The sequence below is a fragment of the Rhinatrema bivittatum genome, chromosome 18, assembly GCF_901001135.1.
Source record: "Rhinatrema bivittatum chromosome 18, aRhiBiv1.1, whole genome shotgun sequence".
NCBI lineage: Eukaryota > Metazoa > Chordata > Amphibia > Gymnophiona > Rhinatrematidae > Rhinatrema > Rhinatrema bivittatum.
Window position 1 is genome coordinate 13,375,544 of NC_042632.1, and position 25,576 is coordinate 13,401,119.

The 25,576-nt window shown below is 43.8% G+C and overlaps 1 long non-coding RNA gene across 3 annotated transcripts in view; it reads left to right on the forward strand.

The window, feature by feature from the left end:
* Positions 1 to 25,576, forward strand: part of LOC115080086 — a 103,995-nt gene that overhangs the window by 65,660 nt on the left and 12,759 nt on the right. For 2 of the 3 annotated variants that reach the window (XR_003853510.1, XR_003853507.1), the window contains exons 2-3: positions 23,223 to 23,294; positions 23,571 to 23,708. This is a non-coding gene — a long non-coding RNA (uncharacterized LOC115080086). Of the gene's footprint in view, positions 1 to 17,157; positions 17,281 to 23,222; positions 23,295 to 23,570; positions 23,709 to 25,576 lie in introns of all 3 variants that reach the window. The other variant, XR_003853509.1, reaches the window with a different exon arrangement.

The window sequence follows — 25,576 nt, forward strand, 5'->3', positions numbered from 1 at the left end:
TTTTAGTCACTTAGAAAAGGGTCATTTTCAGATAGGTCATTTTACCTTGGTAAAAGATCTGGAAAATTTCTTTTTATATAATTCTGATACTTTGTAAAATGAGCTACTGTTCTAGTGATAGTAGGAGTAACACCCAAACTGTTTAAATCATTCAAAAAAGTGTCAGCATTTAAAAAAAAAAAATGCAATCATTTAACGTCTCCATTTTTAGGCCATTTGGTTTTGACTTATTTTAGTTATTCAGACTACACAGAACTTCAAACTTCTCTTCAGACTCTTTAAAAATGAGCTTTAAAGTTAAATAAAATGTTGACTGATTTGGCAAGTCACCCTTCTCCACAGAAGGGCTGGAGAAGGGCACAGCACAACTCATCCTTCCGTACAGTACAGTATGGAGAGGTATGGGTCAGAGTGCGGCATGACTCAATCTTCTTTATAGTATATGCTGGAAGGGATATGCATTCGTTTAAAACAAAACTGAAAATTCGATGAATAAGACTAATTTGTTTGTTTCATTTTAAACTAATGATTCGAGCCTAGGTCTAGGCCCGAAACCAGGGCTTCACCTAGGGTATAAGCTGAGGTCCAAAGGAGGGCCATGGCCTATGCCCGAGTGTGATGCCAGGGCATAGGCCAAGGCCCAAAGCAGGGGCCGCGGTCTATATTGAGCGCGATGTTGTTTTCTCGGCCTAGGCCTAAAGCCGGAGCCTCAACCTAGGGCATAGGCCGAGACCCCCCAAAATTAAACAACAACAAAATAAAAACTTACCTTATCCAATGAAAGCCAGGTCCTGATGCTAGAGCCTAGGCCTGGACCCAGGCCAGATGCCAAGTCCTGACCTGAAGTCCAAGACTCAGGTTCAACACCATGACTCAATCCAGAGGCCGGGTCCCAATGCTGGGGCCTTGGCCCAGACCCAGGACCGATACTGTGACCCAGGACCGATACCATGACCGATTTTGGATCCAGAGGCTGGATCCAAAATCTAGGCCTGATGCCATGGCCCAACCCAGAGACCAGGGCCCGACGCCGGGTCCTCGGCCTGGTCCCGGTCCCAGGCCCGACACCTCGATCCAACTCAGTGGCCAGATCCCTAGGCCGGGGCCTAGAGCTAGGCCTGGAGGCCAGGTCCCAACACTGAGCCCTGACACTGGAGCCTCACCTGGGGCTTAAGCCGAGACCCAAAGGAGAGGCCATGGCCTATGCCCAAAGCAGGGGTTGCAGCCTACCGGTATGCCTGAGTGCAATGTTGGCACCTCAGCCTAGGCCTAAAGCCGGGGCCTCACCTAGGGCTTAAGCCAAGGCCCAAATCAGGAGCCGTGGCCTAGGTGCGAGCGTAACGCCAGGGTTGGTGGAGGCACAAGCCAAAAGGGCCTTAGCTGAGACCTCCAAAAAGTAAACAAAAAAAAAACCAACTTACATTATCCATTGGTTATGCGTGGTGTCGTGCCTCAGCCCAGGCCCAGGTACGACACCACAACCTGACCCAAAGGCCAGGTCCCAACGCTTGGACCGAGGCCAAGGGTTTGGCCCAGGCCTCATAGCCTCTTCTTCCTCCTCTTCTTTCTTAGGCCCTTGCAAGCCAAATGACACATTGCTGTAAATGAAAATGGCACTATCCGCTGAGGTGAATGTGCCAGGGTTAACTCCAAACCAGTCATTTGGCTTGCAAATGCTGAAGAAAGGAGGCTCAGAGGCCTGGGCCTGACCCTGGGCCAAGGTCCCAGCATCAGGCCTAGGGCCAGACCGAGGCCCCAGCATCAGGACCTGGCCTCCAGGTTGGGATGTAGCATCGGGCCTGGGTCCGGGCCAAAGCCCCAGCCGGGTCATGGTATCGGGCCTGGGTCCAGGCACTGGCCTAGGCTGAGACCCCGGTGTCAGGACTTATCCTCTGGGTTGGGTCATCGCATCGGGCCTGGGTCCGGACCGAGGCCCCAGAGTCGGGACCTGGCTTCTGGGTCAGGCTGAGGTCGTGGCATCCTCCTGCGCTCTTGGCCTTCACAGGGCCAAGTCTTTTGGCTTGGGCCTAGGCCGAAGCTGGAAGATCCTAAGTGGGGGCCAGGCGGGATTCCAGTCCTGGATTTTTTTGGGTGGGCAGGCGGACGGCCCCGACAGGCCTCGTTTTCACTTTTTGGATGTTTTGGGGGGTTTTTTGTGTGTGTGGGTTTTTTTTAATTGCTTGATACTTTTTTTTCTCACAAATGAAAATGAATCAAAAAATCCACAAAATGAAATTCGTGGAAAAAAAAACCTAACAAAACAAACTAAAAACGAAAACAAATATTTTTCTCGTGCACATCCCTATACCCTGGGAGCGATGGGACAAAGTGCTGTGCATGCGTATGACTCAGTCTCCTGTAGAGGACAGAACTAGGGGCGATGAGCCAGAGCATTCTATGACTCCCACATGCCAGATGCTTCCCCTCTGGATCCTTGAAGATCTTTCCACTTCTCTCTGTGAAGCAGGCAGTTCAATGCTTGCTTAGTCCTGGGTTCACTTTTCAAGAGGCATTGCGAATTAGTGGAATTAGTAGATTTTATCAGATGAATGAGCTGGCACATGGATTGCCTCCTCGCCAGAGAAAGGAGGAGGGAAAGAAATCATTTTTTCTACTTTTATCCTAGTACCAAAACAATGATAGACTTTATCTGCTGCAGACCTTCCTCCTAGCGCAGCCAAGCCCCTATCTGTATATTCTTGCAATAGGTCTTTTGACGTGCAGTTCTTTTGTTCTCCCAAAACATGGATGTAGCTTGAAAGACTTCTTCCTATACGCTGACGATGTCCAAATACTCATACCCATTCAGAAAACACTCAATGAAACCATCCTTTTCTGGGAATCCTGCCTTGCCTCCATCAACTCCCTACTAACCAACCTCCACCTTGCCCTTAACGCAACTAAGACCGAACTTCTCTATATATCTAAACAACCCGAACAAGACTCCTCCTCCACGCCACTGCCCCCTAACATCTCCCCTACCCTGCCCCCCTCCGTTAGAGACTTGGGAGTCACACTTGACCAACACCTCAACTTCAAACCTCACATCAAATCCCTCCTTAAATCAGGCTTCTACAAACTCCAGATCCTTAAAAAGCTCAAGCCTTTACTCCACACTCAAGACTTCAGATTAGTCCTACAGTCCACAATCTTCTCCAAAGTGGACTACTGCAACACCCTGCTACTAGGCCTCCCTTTCTCCACTATCAAGCCACTACAAACCCTTCAGAACGCCATGGCTCGTATACTCACTAACACACGCAAAAGAGATCACATTACACCCATCCTAATAGACCTACACTGGCTGCCCATCCAATTCCGCTCACAATACAAAACCCTAACCATTCTTCACAAATCCCTCTATAAAGACAACTCCTCCTGGCTCAAGGAAATGCCCCACTTCCACCTCTCAAACCGCCACACCAGATCCACCTCCACAGGCACCCTCCACACACCCCCCCTCAAAACAGCCCGCCTCTCCACCACCAGAGAAAGAGCATTCACCATTGCAGGCCCTGCCCTCTGGAACTCCCTCCCCACACACCTCCGTCTTGAACCCTCACTACACAATTTCAAAAAAGGCATTAAAACCTGGCTCTTCAGGCAGGCCTACCCCGAAACCTACCCCTCGTAGCCAACCCCTGAAACCCCCCTCAGACATAACCTCCCACCCCCCCCTCAGCATCCCCCCCACACCCTTCCATACCTTTCCCTCACCCGTTTCCGCACCCCAGACACCTTCCTCCTCCATAAACTGTAAGACTGTGTAAACTGTAAGATTGTGAATTCATATCAAAATGTACAACCTGTTTTCAAATACTAAGCAAGTTACCCCTTAACTTGTCATAAATGCTGTAAATAAGTTACTTATATAACCTCTACGCCATACATGTTATAATTTTTCTTTGTTCGATCCCACATTAGTCACCGTGTGAGTAATGTTACGTTCCTTTTACCTTTTTCTCAGCTGCTATCCTCTCCTCCTTTCCTTCCCCCCCCCCTTTTTTTCGCTCCTGCTCCAGCCCCCACACCCTGTTTTTTGTAATTTCTCATCCTTTCTCAAGTTTTTATTGTAAACCGGCGCGATGTGCTCGCACGAACACCGGTATATTAAAAGCTGTTAAATAAATAAATAAATAAATAAATAAAGAGGCTGCATTGCTTGTCGATATTTATAGGTCACTTCTTTGTGATTGTACACTTCCCAAAAACCCATGGCTCAGGTCTGAGCTTAATTATGCCAAAAGGCCTAGCTATTCTATGTTGTAGGATACTGTCAGTGGAAAGTATAGTGTGGGGAGGGCTGGGTCAGAGTATAACAAGAGAAGGACTAGGGCACAGTACTGTATAGGTTATTGTTTTGTACAGGAGGGATAAGAAAATTGCAGTTTCTCATCCCGCTGTATAGAATGGAAAGGGGAGAGACTTGTCAGTGTTATATGATAGCCTTTTGTATAGTATAAAATGGGGAAGGATAGGCTGTAACTCATCTTTTGCAAAAGTGCAATATGGTGAGGGAGAGAGTAGCATTCTGTGAGACTTGCCCTACTCTATAGTATAGTCCGGGGAGAGATGAGAGTGAACATAAGAAATTGCCATGCTGGGTCAGACCAAAGGTCCATCAAACCCAGCATCCTGTTTCCAACAGAGGCCAAAAACCAGGCCACAAGAACCTGGCAATTATCCAAACACTAAGAAGATCCCATGCTACTGATGCAATTAATAGCAGTGGCTATTCCCTAAGTAAACTTGATTAATAGCAGTTAATGGACTTCTCCTCCAAAAACTTATCCAATCCTTTTTTGAACCCAGCTACACTAACTGCACTAACCACATCCTCTGGCAACAAATTCCAGAGCTTTATTGTGCGTTGAGTGAAAAAGAATTTTCTCCGATTAGCCTTAAATGTGCTATTTGCTAACTTCATGGAATGCCCCCTAGTCCTTCTATTATCCAAAAGTGTAAATAACAGATTTACATCTTCTCATTCAAGACCTCTCATGATTTTAAAGACCTCTATCATATTCCCCCTCAGCCGTCTCCTCTCCAAGCTGAACAGCCCTAACCTCTTCAGCCTTTCCTCATAGAGGAGTTGTTCCATCCCCTTTATCATTTTGGTTGCCCTTCTCTGTACCTTCTCCATCACAACTATATCTTTTTTGGGATGCGGCAACCAGAATTGCACACAGTATTCAAGGTGCGGTCTCACCATGGAGCGATACAGAGGCATGATGACATTTTCCGTTTTATTAACCATTCCCTTCCTAATAATTCCTAACATTCTGTTTGCTTTTTTGACTGCTGCAGCACACTGAGCCGAAGACTTTAAAGTATTATCCACTATGATGCCTAGATCTTTTTCGTGGGTGGTAGCTCCTAATATGGAACCTAACATCGTGTAACTACAGCAAGGGTTATTTTTCCCTATATGCAACACCTTGCACTTGTCCACATTAAATTTCATCTGCCATTTGGATACCCAATCTTCCAGTTTTGTAAGGTCCTCCTGTAATGTATCACAATCCGCTTATGCTTTAACTGAATAATTTTGTATCGTCTGCAAATTTAATAACCTCACTTGTCGTATTCCTTTCCAGATCATTTATATATATATTGAAAAGCACCGGTCCAAGTACAGATCCCTGAGGCACTCCACTTTCTACCCTTTTTCACTGAGAAAATTGACCATTTAATTCTACTCTCTATTTCCTGTCTTTTAACCAGTTTGTTATCCAAGAAAGGACATCGCCTCCTATCCCATGACTTTTTAATTTTCTTAGAAACCTCTCATGAGGGACTTTATCAAACACCTTCTGAAAATCCAAATACACTACATCTACCGGTTCACCTTTATCCACATGTTCATTAACCCCTTCAAAAAAATGAAACAAATTTGTTAGGCAAGACTTCCCTTGGGTAAACCCATGTCGACTGTGTTCCATTAAACCATGTCTTTCTATATGCTCTATGATTTTGATATTTAAGAACATAAGAACATAAGAAAATGCCATACTGGGTCAGACCAAGGGTCCATCAAGCCCAGCATCCTGTTTCCAACAGTGGCCAATCCAGGCCATAAGAACCTGGCAAGTACCCAAAAACTAAGTCTATTCCATGTAACCATTGCTAATGGCGGTGGCTATTCTCTAAGTGAACTTAATAGCAGGTAATGGACTTCTCCTCCAAGAACTTATCCAATCCTTTTTTAAACACAGCTATACTAACTGCACGAACCACATTCTCTGGCAACAAATTCCAGAGTTTAATTGTGCGTTGAGTAAAAAAGAACTTTCTCCGATTAGTTTTAAATGTGCCCCATGCTAACTTAATGGAGTGTCCCCTAGTCTTTCTCCTATCCGAAAGAGTAAATAACCGATTCACATCTACCCGTTCTAGACCTCTCATGATTTTAAACACCTCTATCATATCCCCTCTCAGTTGTCTCTTCTCCAAGCTGAAAAGTCCTAACCTCTTTAGTCTTTCCTCATAGGGGAGTTGTTCCATTCCCCTTATTTTGGTAGCCCTTCTCTGTACCTTCTCCATCGCAATTATATCTTTTTTGAGATGTGGCGACCAGAATTGTACACAGTATTCAAGGTGCGGTCTCACCATGGAGCGATACAGAGGCATTATGACATTTTCCGTTTTATTCATCATTCCTTTTCTAATAATTCCCAACATTCTGTTTGCTTTTTTGACTGCCGCAGCACACTGAACCGACGATTTCAATGTGTTATCCACTATGACACCTAGATCTCTTTCTTGGGTTGTAGCACCTAATATGGAACCCAACATCGTGTAATTATAGCATGGGTTATTTTTCCCTATATGCATCACCTTGCACTTATCCACATTAAATTTCATCTGCCATTTGGATGCCCAATTTTCCAGTCTCACAAGGTCTTCCTGCAATTTATCACAATCTGCTTGTGATTTAACTACTCTGAACAATTTTGTGTCATCTGCAAATTTGATTATCTCACTCGTCGTATTTCTTTCCAGATCATTTATAAATATATTGAACAGTAAGGGTCCCAATACAGATCCCTGAGGCACTCCACTATCCACTCCCTTCCACTGAAAAAATTGCCCATTTAATCCTACTCTCTGTTTCCTGTCTTTTAGCCAGTTTGCAATCACGAAAGGACATCGCCACCTATCCCATGACTTTTTACTTTTCCTAGAAGCCTCTCATGAGGAACTTTGTCAAACGCCTTCTGAAAATCCAAGTATACTATATCTACCGGTTCACCTTTATCCACATGTTTATTAACTCCTTCAAAAAAGTGAAGCAGATTTGTGAGGCAAGACTTGCCCTGGGTAAAGCCATGCTGACTTTGTTCCATTAAACCATGTCTTTCTATATGTTCTGTGATTTTGATGTTTAGAACACTTTCCACTATTTTTCCTGGCACTGAAGTCAGGCTAACCGGTCTGTAGTTTCCCGGATCACCCCTGGAGCCCTTTTTAAATATTGGGTTACATTTGCTATCCTCCAGTCTTCAGGTACAATGGATGATTTTAATGATAAGTTACAAATTTTTACTAATAGGTCTGAAATTTCATTTTTTAGTTCCTTCAGAACTCTGGGGTGTATACCATCCGGTCCAGGTGATTTACTACTCTTCAGTTTGTCAATCAGGCCTACCACATCTTCTAGGTTCACCGTGATTTGATTCAGTCCATCTGAATCATTACCCATGAAAACCTTCTCCATTACGGGTACCTCCCCAACATCCTCTTCAGTAAACACCGAAGCAAAGAAATCATTTAATCTTTCCGCGATGGCCTTATCTTCTCTAAGTGCCCCTTTAACCCCTCGATCATCTAACGGTCCAACTGACTCCCTCACAGGCTTTCTGCTTCGGATATATTTAAAAAAGTTTTTACTGTGAGTTTTTGCCTCTACAGCCAACTTCTTTTCAAATTCTCTCTTAGCCTGTCTTATCAATGTCTTACATTTAACTTGCCAATGTTTATGCTTTTATCCTATTTTCTTTTGTTGGATCCTTCTTCCAATTTTTGAATGAAGATCTTTTGGCTAAAATAGCTTCTTTCACCTCCCCTTTAACCATGCCGGTAATCGTTTTGCCTTCTTTCCACCTTTCTTAATGTGTGGAATACATCTGGACTGTGCTTCTAGAATGGTATTTTTTAACAATGACCACACCTCTTGGACATTTTTTACTTTTGTAGCTGCTCCTTTCAGTTTTTTTCTAACAATTTTTCTCATTTTATCAAAGTTTCCCTTTTGAAAGTTTAGCACGAGAGCCTTGGATTTGCACACTGTTCCTTTTCCAGTCATTAAATCAAATTTGATCATATTATGATCACTATTGCCAAGCGGCCCCACCACCGTTACCTCTCTCACCAAGTCCTGTGCTCCACTGAGAATTAGATCTAAAATTGCTCGCTCTCTCGTCTGTTCCTGAACCAATTGTTTCCACTATTTTTCCTGGCACTAAAGTCAGGCTCACTGGTCTATAGTTACCAGGATCGCCCCTGGAGCCCTCTTTAAATATTGGGATTACACTGGCCACCCTCCAGCAGTATTATATGAAGAAGGACGGGGTTGAATATAGCCAGGAATGAGTGTATCATGCCTTATGATATAGTATAGAATGTGAGGCATATAGTAAATTGCTCACACTTCTCTATAATTCAATACAGCAAAACATGGATTGGAGAATTTGGGAGCTTGGGGGTAAATTAAACAGCCACATCAACAAACAGGCCAAAGTATATTCTGACAGCTTTAAGCCACAAAAGAAAACAGCTTTATCAACAAGCAAACCAGTAACAGAAATCACAGATCATCTTCAGTTTTTGCTAAAAGTAAACAACAATGCATGATTGTGACTCCCATTTTGCAGAGGTTGCATAGAACCCAGTATTGTGTCACATCAGATTTAAAATCATGCTTAACACTTTGTGCTATTCATACTGGGGTCCCCTTATATTCTGCTCTGTTACTAACTGCCCGGTGTGTGGCTGAAAGCTATAGGGGAGGGGGGGCAGTAATCTAAAAACTCTGTTTTCTGCTGTTTCTTTTATTTTGGGGTTGTTGGAATTCTTTCACTTGCATTCTAGGTGGAATTATATTCGCTAGTTATTATTCTAATTTCCAAGTCTGTTATTTATTTATATTCTGCTTTTCATTCAGGTACTGTAGGTATGAGAGAGAGAGAGAGACTAGCCATAATGCCCTCACACTAGATAGGTATTTATATCTCTATGGGAAGCCCACCTAGTAACTCCAGGTCAGGTTTAGGTATTAGTGTAGGGGTTAGGGGCCACTTTGACATTCAAAGTGAGACGTATGAACAGCACAGCGCTCTCTTGTGAAGATTTGATGACGTTTGGAGCTCTCACTCTCTCCTCCCCCCAAAGGAGGGCCCTGATAGCTAGGCTGGCTCTCCAGGAGCTTAAAACTACTAAACATGGTCCCCCCCAGTGGCTTCGCATAGGTATTAGCACAAATTGTGATAAACTGCCTATTACCATAAAACACACCCCTTTTCCTATTGCATGTGATATTAGTGCATTTTGATAAATCCAGGCCTAAGTTTGTACCTGAGGCAATGGAGGGTAAAGTGACTTGCCAAAGGTCACAAGGAGCGACAGCAGGACTCAGACCCTGGTCTCCTGGTTCATAGCCCACTGTTCTAACCACTAGGTAACTTTGGGGGTGCTTTGAAACTATTTTGAAACTATTGCACAGCTGGAGGTAGCCAGAATCTAGTTTGAACTGGTCTCTCTAGGCACATGTCCTACCTGGCTGATCATTGAGCAGATTATACCTCAGTCCTGTTTCTGCTATGGTGAAAAGTCTAAAATTTTCTGTTAGTAATCTTCCCCAACCTTACAGCATCCTGTGCATCAACCCCCACTCCCTCACAGATGTCAGACATCCAGAATTTAAAAACCCAGGAACAACTGGATAACAGTGGGCTCTGGCAGAATAAGTCCTGTGATGAAGATACCCACTCTCCCCAATGTGACCCCTACATAATGCTTTATCTGCATTGGAGAATGAAGAAACCTCAGTAATAGATTCTGAATTGATTTCTAAAAGTGAAGTCACCCAATGCATCCAGAAGCCCTGCAACAGTATCAAATGTCATAAAAGAAAGCTGCTTCTGCTGGGAGGCTCGATCATCAGAGGAACCAATTTGGAAGCAATTTTTGATGGTGACACAAAAGTTGAATGCATTCCAGGATCCTCAGCCAGTAGAAATGTAAACCAGATAGACTAAGTCATTGAAGATAAAAGTAGGAACTTTGATATCAGTGATCATCTAACTGGAGACCAATGACCTCAATAGAAATGGTATCCATGAAGTACAAAAAGATTTCTAAAATCTAGGCAAGATGATAAGACACACTGCAAAGACTATTGCCTTTTCGGAAGTACAACCTATTCATGGAAAGGGAAATGAGAAGCTATGCCATATAAATAATTTCAATTCCTGGCTCAAAACCTGGTGCACAGAAAGTGGTTTTGGATACGTTGGAGGCTGGGGTCATGTATGGAGCAGTAAAAGGCTATATGGAAAGGATGGCCTACATTTGATTGTAGCAGGAAGGAGGATGCTAAGTGAGAAATTCAGATCATATATTATTAGACATTTAAACTAATGAATGGGGGTGGCAGGAGATGGGCGATGAAATTAACATGTCACCCCCAAGCAAAAAGGATGTAGGAGGAGAAAATAACAAAATCAATCAGCTCAAAAAAAGCATAAAAGAGTGCCTAGGAAGTGCAACAAATCAAGAGAGAAAAATTGGAAAGCTATGACTACAGATGCTTGTAATTTGGGCAATAAAATCCCAGACCTGCAGGCCCTAATAATGGAGGCGGACTTGGACATTGTTGCTGTTACGGAGACCTGGTTCATGGATTCTCATGATTGGGATATGGCCATTCCATGCTATAACTTGTTAAGGAAGGACAGAGAGGACAGAAAAGGGGGAGGAGTAGCTCTTTATGTCAAAAACAATATCCAAACTAATGAACTGCAAGGAATGTGAGGTAGAGAAGAAGCATTATGGGCCATACTAAAAAGATGATGGTGCATCCATTTTTACTGGTGTGATTTACAGGCCTCCAACTCAAACGGAAGAACTAGACAGAGATCTGGTCGAAGACATCCAAAAGGTGGGAAAGAAAGGAGAAGTGTTAATTATTGTAGACTAATCTGCCGGACGTAAACTGGAAAATCCCTTCTGTGGAATCTACCAGAAGTAGAGAGATAGTAGATGCCCTTCGGGAAGAAACAATACACCTTGAGTAGAACCCCTCTTTGGTTATCTGAATTCTCCAGTAGATTTCAACAGTTTCCTGCACAAGGCATTACCCTAATCAGACACACATAGAAGGGCAACCAAAATGATAAAGGGGATGGATCAGCTCCCCTATGAGGAAAGGCTGAAGAGGTTGAGGCTGTTCAGCTTGGAGAAGAGACGGCTGAGGGGGGATATGATAGAGGTCTTTAAGATCATGAGAGGTCTTGAATGAGTAGATGTGACTCGGTTATTTACACTTTCGAATAATAGAAGCACTAGGGGGCATTCCATGAAGTTAGCAAGTAGCACATTTAAGACTAATCGGAGAAAATTCTTTTTCACTCAATGCACAATAAAGCTCTGGAATTTGTTGCCAGAGGATGTGGTTAGTGCAGTTAGTGTAGCTGGGTTCAAAAAAGGTTTGGATAAGTTCTTGGAGGAGAAGTCCATTAACTACTATTAATCAAGTTTACTTAGGGGCAGATTTTTAAAAAATACGCGAGCGCGTACTTTTGTTCGCACACCAGGCGCGAACAAATCTGGGGTCGGCACGTGCAAGGGGGTGCACATTTGTGCAACCTGCGCGCGCCGAGCCCAGTGCGAGCTGCATGTTCCCTCCGAGGCCGCTCCGAAATCGGAGCGGCCTCGGAGGGAACTTTTCTTCGCCCTCCCCCCACCTTCCCCTCCCCCCCCCCCAGCCCTATCTAACCCCCCCTTACCTTTGTCGGCAAAGTTACGCCTGCTTTCAGCAGGCGTAACTTTGTGTGCGTCGCCAGCAGCTGGCAGCACGTCGCCGGCAGCCCCGCACCGGCAGCCCCGCTCCGTCCTCCGGTTCCGGGGGTTGGTCCGGAAGCCTCGACCACGCCCCCAGGCCGGCACCACGCCCCCGTGCCCGCCCCCGAAACGCCGCATCGTTTCGGGGGTGGGCCCGGGGGAGTGACTTAAATACAAAATTAATACAAATGGAACAAAAGTTCATCTACACCTGGGATACTGTAGCACTGAAAGGACTGAATCGAGAGATAGACTGGACAGTATATTGGTAATACTTAGCAACACAGAATGGAATAAAAGGGCATCAACAGAAGGGGAATATAGGGACATTTTATTACACATATCAGTAATGACGGACACATAGTCAATTAATAACTGGTAAAAATGAATGAATCCACATATAAATAAAAACAATAAAAACAAACAAAAGAAGGCGTTTGAGGAGACCTTTGGAGGTCCGTAGATCAAGGATGGCAAAAGCTACATCTAAAAAGGAATAAAAATCAACCATATTTACCTTATATTTTTCGCTCTGTTTAATTTTTCAACGGTCCACTTTTGCTTTAAATATTACTATTATCTGATTATATGGGTAAAGATTGAGATTTAGTTTCCACAGGAAATGTATAAGTATATTATATGTATTGTATCCATTTGCCTGTTATAATTAAGAAAAGTAAAATAAAGAATTGAAAAAACAACGTTAAGCAACACAGAATCTAGGAAAATTGAGGATGTAAAGCAAGAATACACAATAATAAAAGGTCAAATAAAGGAAATTTTGGAACTCCACAGGACCCCGAAGTAATGAGGAAGGCATTAGAAAAGGATAATTTTTACCAATGATGAAGTGAGGAGGACCGCAGTAATTAATGAGCTGAATAAAGAAGATCATCTGATCGCACTAAAGAATGCATAAGTAAAAAATAAAAAATAAAAACACAGGAATTGCAACAAGAAGATCAAACAGCAAAGAAAAAATCGGATTAAAACACAGGTTATTGAAAAGATCAATAGAAAGGTGAATTTAGATTTAAACATAAAACGAAGGAGGTCCACGGATATCCAAAAACCACATACATCCAAGATTATAAGGTGGAACAGTATTATTAAGTGCCGGCACAATTAAAAAAGAAGAAGAAGAACCGATGCGGGTAAAACTAATAGATCAGTGAAGGGTGATTCTAAATAAATCATCAAGGTTTCCATCAAGTCCGTAAGGTAATAGATGGGTGTGGACTGCAGTCCCCACCCAGGCCCGCCCTCAGTTAGAATAAGTGACGTCAAGAATCATTAGAATATTAAGCAGGGACCGATAGTGGACGTGGAGGGGACCAGTTCTCCATCAGATCCGCAGGTCACCGGCAGTACTAAGAAGTTGATCATGGCGCTGGCCTCAACTAGGTCCAACAGCGACAATATTTTATTTTTATTTTATTTATTTATTTTAATTTTTTCTATACCGGCATTCATGAGGGTATCACATCACGAATAGCGGGGGAAATCAACAAAAATCAATAAAAATAGAAAAATAGGGTAATATTTTTGTAAAATAGGTACACACAATGCACAACAAAACAGGAGGTTATAAAGCAGCCAACAGTATTCAAGAAAAGGGTGTAGAGAGAAAAATCATTGCCCGAAATTGGACACACCGGAGGTAGCCTCGATTTGGATGAGATTGGGAGGTGTATGCCCGCGGTAGGTATAAAAAGAGTTAGAATAGATAGGACGCCAAGACAAACACGGAAGGCGTCGCTTACTCGATATACAGCACAACAAGAAGTAAGTAATTCTTAAGTGAAGGTGGGAATATAATTTAGTTAAAGTAATTTAAAGAAGCTTTTAAACATTACATAAGTAACTACTTTCTGTTTAAGGTGATACTGACACTGTGAACCTGGTATTAGACACAGTGCAAAATTCTCCCACAGTCCCTGAAGCAGGCACAGAGTGCCGAAACATGGCCAATGTCAGACGGGCAGCTCCGTACCCATGAACATCAACAGAGGCGGCGACCTTGATAAGTATAAAATAAAAAGTTCAAGTGGGTCGGACAAGCAGCCAGGGAGAAGGGATTTTAAGAGAAAAGGAAAAGAAAAAGATAGAAAAATTAAAAAACAAAAAAGTGATTGTTTCCAGAAATAATAAAAGAATACAAGAATAATAGACGGGGGTGAACAAAAAGGATAACTGCAAATCGGTTATCCTTAAACGACACCCCCGTACAAATACCATTGGACAAGGTTTTCCCTTACAATAGAGAACAGTTGGAGTATTAATTGCATCAGTAGCATGGGATCTTCTTAGTGTTTGGGTAATTGCCAATCGCATGCGAAAAGCCCTGTTAACGCATGTGATAGGCCCTTACCGCATGCGAAAACGTGTTTACTGCATGCGATCGCACCATTTCGTATGGTATGATGCAAATTCCAAGCATAGGAGGAATTAGGGGTGGGATTGTGTTAGGCTGTGCGATAGCTGCTGTGATGTAAGGTTTCATTGCCATTTGCGATGTCTCCTGTAAGTCTGATTTCAGCTGAATTGACAGGTTCAGAGCCTTGGGGGGGGGGGGGGGAGGGGGAGAGAGAGAGAGAGACTGGCCATAATGTCATGGCCCATAGGTAGGTATTTGTATCCCTATGGTAGGCCCACCTAGTAACTCGAGGTGGGGTTTAGGTAACAGTGGCCACTTTGACATTCTACGTGACACCTACGAACAGAACAGTGGTCTCTTGTGAAGATTTGCTGGCCTTCGGAGTGAGGAAACTCACTCCAAGATGAGATTTGGGCAAGGTTCTCTCAACCTAGCTTGATGGATTCTCTACCTGGGTAACATCAAGCTAGCTTGAGAGAACCTTGCCCAAATCTCATCTTTGGGTGAGTTTCCTCACTCCGAAGGCCATCAAATCTTCACAGGAGACCACTGCTCTGTTCGTAGGTGTCACGTAGAATGTCAAAGTGGCCCCTAACCCCCTACACTGTTACCTAAACCCCACCTCGAGTTACTAGGTGGGCCTATCCTAGGGATACAAAAACCTACCTATGGGCCATGACATTATGGCCAGGTGCTCTCTCTCTCTCTCTCTCTCTCTCTCTCTCTCCCTCCCCCCCCCCCCCCCCCCCCCCTCTCCTTGTGTGTCTGGGACCATTAAAAATGGTCCCCCAGTGGTTGAATGCAGGAAATACAACAGGTCTGGCACTTATTGCAATTTGCACTAACTTAGCTCTTCACACAGGTAATTAGTGCAAATTGCAATAAATGCTATATTAGCATAAAACACACCCCTTTTGCTATCGCATGCGGTACTTACCGCATTTTGATAAATCCAGGCCTAAGGCACTTAAGTATACCCATCTTCAGATTTTTTTCTTTTTTATTTATAGAAATTTTTAACCAAAATTACAGGTAATTTCAAAGCAAAATACAATTAGGGATTGCAGTTCATATTTTCAGAAGACAAAGAAAAGAAAGAAAAGAAAAAAGAAAGAAATTATAGTTGGTATAATAATACTAACTGCAATTTTCTTCTCCTATGTAATATTAAAAAAAAAAAGGAAATCCCAAGATGAAAATATATAAGCGGAGTCTAATAAAGCAATAAAGTTACAACAATTAGAGGCTGTCAAGGAACAATTTTTTCTTTACATACCATAATCAAAAATAACAATTAGCCCGGACATTCCAAAGTGCGTGCATGTAAGAAATTACGCAATTGTTCTGGTTCAAATATACATTTTTTACACCCTGCATACTCACTATTCTCTGGCAAGGGAATCTAAGCCTAAACCTAGCCCCCATACCCACTACCTCAGACCACATAGATAAAATTCTTTTCCTACGAGCGACCAAAATGATAAGGGGAATGGAACAGCTCCCCTATGAGGAAAGACTAAAGAGGTTAGGGCTTTTCAGCTTGAAGAAGAGACGACTGAGGGGGGGATATGATAGAGGTGTTTAAAATCATGAGAGGTCTAGAATGGGTAGATGTGAATCGGTTATTTAGTCTTTCAGATAATAGAAAGACTAGGGGGCACTCCATGAAGTTAGCATGTGGCACATTTAAAACTAATCGGAGAAAGTTCTTCTTCACTCAAAGCACAATTAAACTCTGGAATTTGTTGCCAGAGGACGTAGTTAGTTCAGTTAGTATAACTGTGTTTAAAAAAGGATTGGATAAGTTCTTGGAGAAGTCCATTACCTGCTATTAATTAAGTTGACTTAGAAAATAGCCACTGCTATTACTAGCAACGGTAACATGAAATAGACTTCGTTTTTGGGTACTTGCCAGGTTCTTATGGCCTGGATTGGCCACTGTTGGAAACAGGATGCTGGGCTTGATGGACCCTTAGTCTGACCCGGTATGGCATGTTCTTATGTTACGTTCCTGAGTGGAACGTGTAATGTCTGGGAAAACCCAAACAGTCTGATCAAAAAAAAGAGATGTTCTATTTTGAAAAAAAGCTTTCAATATCATTTCTCTGTCTTGAGAAAAAACTCATTGTAGGAACAAAGTTCCTCATCTGGTTATCTTTATTTCTATAGATGTTTCCAAGAACTGTGTCAAATCCAAGTCAGGTTCAGGCATCTGTTCAGAACTTTCTGTAACAGCAGATTTTGTCATATAAACTTTAGCTAAAGTAGGCATCAGTTCCTTAGGAATTTTGAGAACTTCCATTATATATTTTTTAACCATTTCCAAAGGGGGTATCAACCTTGAAGATGGAAAATTTAATATGCGCAAGTTTTGATATCTGATGGAATTCTCTATATTTCCCAATTTTCGTTGCTGTATTAAGTCTGACTTAATGAATTGTTCTTGATTTTGTTGTAAATGGGTAACTTTAGAATCCAATGTTGTAATTTCTGAGTGTTTAAAGAAATATTAGCTTCCATAGCTTGAAATTTGCCCGTTATATTTGAAGTAACATCAACTAATGAAGTAATAGATTTTTCCAACACCATTATAGCAACCCAGATGGAATCCATGGTTATCTCAGTGGGTTTAGGAACAGCAGGGCGCAATAGATGTAATACGTTACTTTGATTTCCAGGTAGCACTTTTGATTCCCCCAATGTTTCTTTATTCCCTCTAGGAGTAAAGGCTCTCACTGCAAAGGGAGCTAAATTTCCCACTCCCTGTGCTGAACCCTCCGGGAATCCCAAGGCTCTGGGCTCAGAGAAAGGGCCAAGGGTTAACTCAGTCCTGCCAGCAACAGGTGATATCTCTCTGTCGCCCATTAATCTTTCTGATGTTACAAAAACTTCTGAGGGAAACGGGGGGGGGGGGGGGGGGGAGGGGGTAAACGGAGCTCCGGGGCTGAGTGACTTGCATGTCCGGCGATCGCTCCGCCCGCTCCTGCAGAATCGATGCCAAGGACGCCCCCCCCCCCCCCTCCGTCTTCAGTTTTATGAGCATGGGGATAAGGCTGGGAGTTTGCTAGCTCGATTGGTCAAACGTAGGGCATCCAAGTTGTATATGCTAGAATTAAAGATACCTATGGGATGTTGTACTTCTGATCCTAAAAGGATTGAAAGCCTCTTTGTCTGTTTCTTCTCTGAGCTATATGCTGCTCCCTCATCAGTTGCTGATAAGGTGATACCTCCATAAATTGTGGTCCGAGCAGTTGGAGGTGCTTGCTTCCCCAATTACTATAATGGTAATCCAGCAGGCCATTAAACAGCTTCTGGGGGGGGGGGGGGGGGGGGGGTAAATATCCTGGTCCAGCCGGCTATCCGGTAGAGCTGTACAAAAGAATCTTTGTTGATTTTGGACCCTTTCGGTTCTCATTGTTTCAAAAGGTGGGGAGGAGTACTCTGGTTTGGGCCAGTTGGCCAATGTGATTATTACTCTTATTCACAAAGGGGCGGATTTTAAATGCCCTGCGCGTAAATCCAGCTGGATTTACGCGCGCAGGGCCCTCGCGCGCTGGCGGCCTATTTTGCATAGGCCGCCAGCGCGCGCAGATCCCCGGGACGCGCGTAAGTCCCGGGGCTTTGTAAAAGGGGCGGGGAGGGGGCGTGCCACGGCGTTTCGGGGGTGGGCCCGGGGGCGTGGCACCGGTCTGGGGGCGTGTGATGGCGCGCGCAGATTTACGTCTGCTTTTAGCAGGTGTAAATCTGCCAACTAAGGTAAGGGGGGGTTTAGATAGGGCTGGGGGGGTGGGTTAGGTAGGGGAAGGGAGGGGAAGGTGGGGGGAGGGCGAAGGAAAGTTCCCTCCGAGGCCGCTCCGAAATCGGAGCGGCCTCGGAGGGAACAGGCAGCACACGCTGGGCTCGGCGCGCGCAGGTTGCACAAATGTGCACCCCCTTGCGTGCGCCGACCCCGGATTTTATAAGCTACGCGCGTACCTTATAAAATCCAGCGTACTTTTGTTTGCGCCTGCTGCGCGAACAAAAGTACACGATCGCGCAAATTTAGAAAATCTACCCCAAAGCTAGGAAGGATGCAAGAGACTGCGGATTATATAGACCTATCTCCCTACTTAATTCTGACTTAAAGATTTTGGCTAAGGTCCTGCAACTGCGGCTGGAACTTTAATTACCAAACCTTGTGCACTCTGATTAAACAGGGTTCATTAAAGGGCGGGTCTCTACAGCTAACACACGTCGGTTATTCAATATTTTTCTTATGGCGAAAAGATCCGGTCAGCCTGCTCTGACCTCTAGACGCCAAAAAAGCCTTTGACAGGTTTCACTGGAACTTTCTATTCCGCACCTTACATCATGTTCTGATGCCCACTCTGTTCTTTAATTGGGTTCTGGCAATGCAAGCACACCCTCGCCCTCTGTTACTGATTAATGGGTCCTTATCTCAATGGTTTGACATTGCCCGTGGTACCCGTCAGGGCTGTCCCTTTTCTCTGCCGAGACACTGGCAGGCGTCACCCCCCGATGAATCTGCACCTATTCACTGCTATTATTGGTGCACAGTGCATTTGTCTGAAATGAAATGAGAAATGTTAATGACAATTCCCATTTCATATCAATTCATTCTTAAAACAAAATGAAAGAAAAATGAAAGGAATTTCATTGGTTTTCCTTGGCTTCATGTTTAAAAAAGAAAATGGCCCTGTTGGAAAACAAAGTTCTCACAGGGGTCTGCACATGTGAGGCAGGAGCAGCCCAGGGATCGCTCCTACCTGCAAAGATTCTTCAACAGAGCGAGAGCTTCAGAGGGAGGGCCCAGGAGTGGTTTTTAGCTCCTTCTCCAACCGGCCAACATTTTGTTTTTTTCCTTTATTTTTTTAATTTTATGGTTGGGATTTTTTTTTTGCTTTCTTCATTTTAAATAAGCAAAAAGAAACAAAATAAACAGCAAACAAAATGAAAACAAAAATGCCAGTGCATACCCCTAATGCAGAGCTTTAGTAACTGTCGCGTTGTGATTTTGTCCTAACTCCTGCATTCCTGGGCCTTAGGTAAAACTAGAATTGCCTCAGTATTATTCTGCATATTTCTATTTGGAGGAAGTGTCCTTCATTATGGATACAAAAGGCCGTATTTCATGCAGTCCAGTGCATCTCAGTGTAGCTTTCCCAAACTTGGCATGACACAACATTTCCCACCAAATAGCAATTTTAGAGTAGGCCACACTTAATGCAGCCTTAATGCAGTCTTGATGACTCTTTATTTGAAGCAAACACAGTAATTGTTAGCTTTCAATGTAACTGAGAGATTTATACACCTCAATTAATTAATAAATAATTATTTATAGCTTATTTATAGCTGCAAAATGTTTGGACATCCCAAAAAGGGTAAAAAAATAATGGGGCAGATTTTCCAAGGGGTACACGCGTAAGATATGCGCGTACCCCCCGAAAACCTGCCCCAAGTTCCCCCTGCATGCGCCGAGCCTATGTTGAATAGGCTCGGTGGTGTGTGCAAGCCCCAGGACACGCGTAAGTCCTGGGACTTTCCTGGGGGGGGGGATGTCAGGGGTGTGTCGTGGCGGCGCATCATCCGGGGACGGGGCTGCGGGTGTGGTTCCGGCCCGGGGGCGTTTCGGGTGCGTGGCCAAGGCCTCCGAAACTGCTCCCGGGCTGAGGAATCGCACAGCCAGCAGGCGTAACTTTTGCAATAAAAGTAGGGGAGGGGAAGGTGCGGGGGTGGAAGGAAAGTTCCGATTTCAGAGCGGCCTCGGAGGGAATGGAGGCAGGATGCGTGGCTCGGCACGCGCAGGCTGCCAATTTTGCACAGTCTTGCGCGCGCCGACCCCGGATTTTAAAGGATGCGCGCGGCTATGCGCATATCTATTAAAATCCGTAGTACTCTTGTTTGCGCCTGGTGTGCGAACAAAAGTATGTGCAGGCGTACTTTTTTAAAATCTACCCCAATATTTGCATCCTTTAATTCTTAATGTGACATCACCCAAAACCTGAAGGATTTTTGTAGAAATGCCAGTTTTATGGTAAAATAATCAGCACTTTATGAAAAAAAAATCAAATTGGATACACTTACAGAAAAATGCACATATTCTGTTAAAATAATTGACATGCTTTTAGATGAGCTGGTTCGGAGTTAGGATACGGCACTATAAGAACAAGGCGCTATGCAAGTCCAACCATATTTATGTTTCACATTAGAGATGTAGAAAACAGCTGTGCAGATGATGTCATTCTACATACTTTGCCACCTCTGCTAATTGCTGCTGTTATTACAAACAGACATTAATTTCTTTTACCTAATAACACATAGGAGCATGCGGTGTCACATTTTTCTTAATTGGTCCGGACAGCCCGCAGCTGTACCAAATATATGTGTACAGGCTACTTTGAATCTTGTCATATTTAAGGCAGGTGTGTTCCTTGTTCTGAGCTGCATGCCTCCCTCTGAAGGCCCATATCTTTCCCCCAAAGCAATCAGATTGTAGTGGATAGACTGAATGGGTTCCTGATCCCTGCTGGGTGTACACAATTGTAACAGAACCAATATAAATTTCTAATGAATGGGAAAGCACTTATGATCAGATCATTTATAAGATTATTACCTGCCTCCTGCAAGTACCCATGAATATAAGGCATTGTGTATATGGATGTATCTGTCATGTATACCTGTGCTTTTTAGCCAAGTATCAGGAGAACAGTTTTATATATATTTATATACACACACATACATACATACGTATACAACTTAGAGCAGCAGATTTATACGAAGACAAACTGTGTCCCAAAAAGATGTATACACAAAAAATCAACAATGGGAGCACCTTTCAAATTTGTTGCTTTTCTTTTTTCCTTATTTGTTCATGATTTCTCCTGTGAGTGTAAGAAGCATGTGTGTCCATTAAGCAAACTGAAAAATGAAAGAGCAGCTCATAACTTTCCGATGGGCAAGCCATTCCGCTTTTGTCAAACCTTAATTCAAGGCATTTGTACGCAGCAATGTATAATCACAGCTGGTCATTCATATAATGTGCCATATATAATGTGCACATTATATATGGCCATATATGGCCATATAATGTGCCATATATAATGTGCACATTATATTCCAGCTGCCAATCACAGCTGGAATATAATGTGCCAGACAACCTAGAAACAATAGCAATTTCATAGTTACAAACACGCGCTGTGTTGTTAGGAGAGTACTCAGGCCCAGTGAGTTGAGAAGAGAGAAAGCAGCCTCTTTCATCTCTCTGGCCCTCTCTTTTCTTTCAAGATATGTTCAGCAATAGATCAGTATCAAGACAATTGCTGCAGATGCTAGTAAACTATTAGCAGTGACTGCAGTGAGCTGTTGGGGTGTGCACAGACATTTTTTTCCATTCCTTTGTCATTAATGTCTTCCAAGATAAAAAGGGGGATAAGATGGCCACGGAGGTGAGATAGCAAATGCAATTCCCCATATGTGGGCTTTCATTGGATGCTATCTCACCTCCATGCCTACTATTAATTTCCTCCTCTCAAAATGGCACCAGCCAGGGTCTGGGCCTGACCAGCACCATTTCAGACATAATAAATGAATAGCAGCACCGGTCTCAGTCTGCCAGCACCATCTGTAATGGCAGCACTGGATGCGATCTGCTCCCGCCCTGTAGATCCCTTAGAGGAGTTGGGGGGCAGACCCTGGGTTAGGCCCAGGAGTGTTTTTTTGCTGCTCCAGCAGACCAGTGGCTTTATCCATTTTTAAATGAAACAAAAATAAATTGAGGTTTCTTTTCTTTCATTTTGTTTCAAAAATTAACTGAAAGGAAATGGTAAGTTTCATTTCAAACTAATGCACATCCCTAATGAGTATTTTTACACTCGTAGACCCACTCTTTATGGTGTCACTGTCCACTACTATTCTCTAGCTACCTTCTACCAGAACATCATCATCTTGAAGTACAGTGGATTTCACACAAATTGACACCAGGAAAGGGTGACAGCGAATGTAGAGTCACGCAGCAGGTGGACTGCTTGAAAAGCAAAGTGGATTCTGCATTAGTTTACATTCGAGTAAGGTTGGCACATAGTGCAGTTGTGTTTTCTTTGCTTTCTTCATCACAGACTCTACAACTACCAAGTTGTGTGGTAGTTGCACTAGTCCACATTCAGGGGACTTTTTGAATTTTAAGTCCACCTTCCTAGCTGCTGTGAATCCTGAGAAGGACATTTTCATTTATTCAGGAGTACTGATTCGAGCACTTCGTGGGACAGCAGAATTGAAGGTTCCGCAGGAATATCGAGAATCATAAGGAGTCCCATGACCTCTGCTCAAGGATCTAGATCTTTTCTTACCTTAAGCTTAAGTGCAGAGCCCAACTTTTCTATGAATCTGGAATAGGTTAGGTCCTCTAGGGGTGAAGTGTGCTCTGGTGATTCCTCTGGGGGATCTGATGGTAGCCTCGTGGAACTTCTGAAGGGACTCCCCTGGGGAATTATCTAAAGGAAGAAATGGTAATGGGGAGCCAGGTGATGAATGCTCCCATGGTAATTCCTCAGGTAAGAGTGAGATTGGGCTTCCTGAAAAAGAAGACAAAGGAAGGAGCGGCAGCACTCCAGGCCTCTCCTTTTCCATCAAGGGAAGAATTGGATATACCAGCAGAAAGATCGAGGTAATAGCTAAGGGAGTAGGTTTGAGAAAAAAAAACCCCTCACAATTTCCATAATCTGGTCCACTGCTCGATGTGATCTTTGTCAGCCTGTCGCTGAAGCCAATTTTTTTTTTTATTTTTTAGCTGAGCACCACAGAAGCCATGGCTACAGTCTTCAGCAACCAGTTGAACAGAAGAGCTGAACCAAGCCTCCAGGTAGCTTATTTTTCCCAGTTGCAGTTTTATGACTGTGCCACCAGTCCACCATCTGCCAATGGATAAGAATGGCAGGGGGTGTTCTTTCATTAGGCAGGGGGAGGTGGCAAAACAAAAGTCCCACAAAATACCCTTGCAGCGGCTGCCTCTCTTAATGAGCCAGAGCACTTATCTTTAGAAAGATCCAGGGTCTGGAGAGCTCTGCTGTTATTTATAAAGCTCCCAGACCCCAGCCTTTGATATCTCTGTGACGTTTTGCTCTGTCTTTCGTTGCAGAGCTTCCTCTTGTAAGAACTGAAGTTGTGGTCCTGGTCCCTGCTGTTCCACTCTACCTTGTTTGGTTGCGCTTGGTCTGACTTGTTTGCTGTCTAATGCTAGCTCGGCTACCCTGTAAACCACTGCTGGGATCTTAAAGTAAGCAAAAGCTTTGTCATCATTCCCCTCCATTGCTCACACCACTTGGCAGCAACTTGCGGGAGGGGATGGGAAGAACAAGAGCTGGAGGTGGGGAGCAGAAGTTGCTGAGCGAGCCCCATTTCCGGCAGCAGGGAAAAGCTCACACCTCTGAATGTGGCCAAAGTTTGATTCAGCCTCCTCCCTGCTCTGCGGCTTGGTTAAGAGGTGCTGAGTGTCCAGAAGGTTGGAGAGGAGGGGATGCACTGCAATAGATTTTGCAATCTCTCTGTATGGAGTAGGCAGGAGCAGCACTTACTTGATTAGAGGCAGGAAGCAAACTGGGCAAAGGGAGCAAGGTGCAAGTGTGTGAATGAATGGTGAGGATGTATGTGTGTGTGTGATTTTTTTTCTTTATCCTTAGTTTATTTTTTGGATGCTATTGGATGTGTCTACTGTTTTTTTTGTTTTTTTTTTTCAAAATATATTTATTGGGTGAACAACACAGGTAACAACAACCAAATGGTAAAACAACACATCAAAGTCACCCAAATAGAGTTTTCCAGTATACTGCCTCCCCCCCCCCTCCCCCCACTCCTCAGAGAATCTCCAGACATTTTGAGGATCAGATAGAAACCAAGCGTGTGCTAGGATGTGCCCCTTGGAGTGCCGACCATGCTCAGATGTGCGCCACCTCTAGAAGCTCCCCAAAGGTGCCATCTGTCGTACTTGAGGAGATAAAATTCTGTAATAAGGTCCCCAAATCTCTTCAAAAACTCGTTTTTTCCGTGGGGAGAAGCTCTTGTACATCGAACCATATTCCAATTGATACATTTCTCTCATCTTAGAGGACCACATTTCAAGGGTCGGGGAATCAGAAGCCAACCATTTGACCAACACACACTTCTTAGCCATAAGACATGCCTTGGCAATCAGACCAACATTATCCACATTAAGACTCTGGTCCCCCACATCATTGTTGAGAAGACAAAAAGAACAGGACCACTGGATATCGGTTGCAAATAACTGTGACAAAAACTGGCGAATGGAAGTCCAAAAGGTCCGAATAGAAGAACAGTCCCAGAAGCAATGAATGAGAGAAGCAAACGGTTGGGAACATTTAAGGCAAGCTGCAGAATCCACAATTCCCATACAAGCCGCTCTCGCAGGAGAGTATACAATACGATGACAAATTCTCTGCTGCATTTCACGAAGGCCTACATTGTTGGTCAGAAGAGGAATGGACACATAAGAGTTCCTGAGCATCTGGACCTCCAGTTCCTCTTGGCAGTCACGAGTCCATTTAGGAAGCAGTTTTTGATAGATAGTATATTCCTGTATCACATGAGAGAATGAATACAGAAACGAAAGAGATCCCTTACGGGATTGAAAACAAGTCATTAATGCAGAGTAACGAACATCGTTGATTTTCCCCGCCATATCCCGCACTAAGTTTGTCACCAATGCACGTACAGACCCATACAATAAAAAATGCTGAGACGTAAAGTTAAATAAAGTAATGCATTTGTCAAAGGTATAGCAAGCCCCCGTGAGGGGGTCTAACAATTCCCCTAATAGCCATTGGGAGCTTAAAGTAAAGGAATGGCGCGCCGGGAGCAACGATTGAGCTACCCGTGAACCCGTCCTAACCGGGTACTGAGGAGATACATAGGGAGACAGCCCCAACATCTTACGAAGGATGCCCCACACCTTTCTAACAGTGTGAACCAAAATAAAACGCTTCGGTAGGCGTAGGAAGGCCTCTGCAGGCATATGAAGTATCAGCCCCGGTTCTATGGGAGTACACAGCATGCGGATCAGAGCAGGATCAGTGTATTCAGCAGTCTCAAATAACCAATCCCCCAAAAAACGCCAGTTCGCCGCCAAAG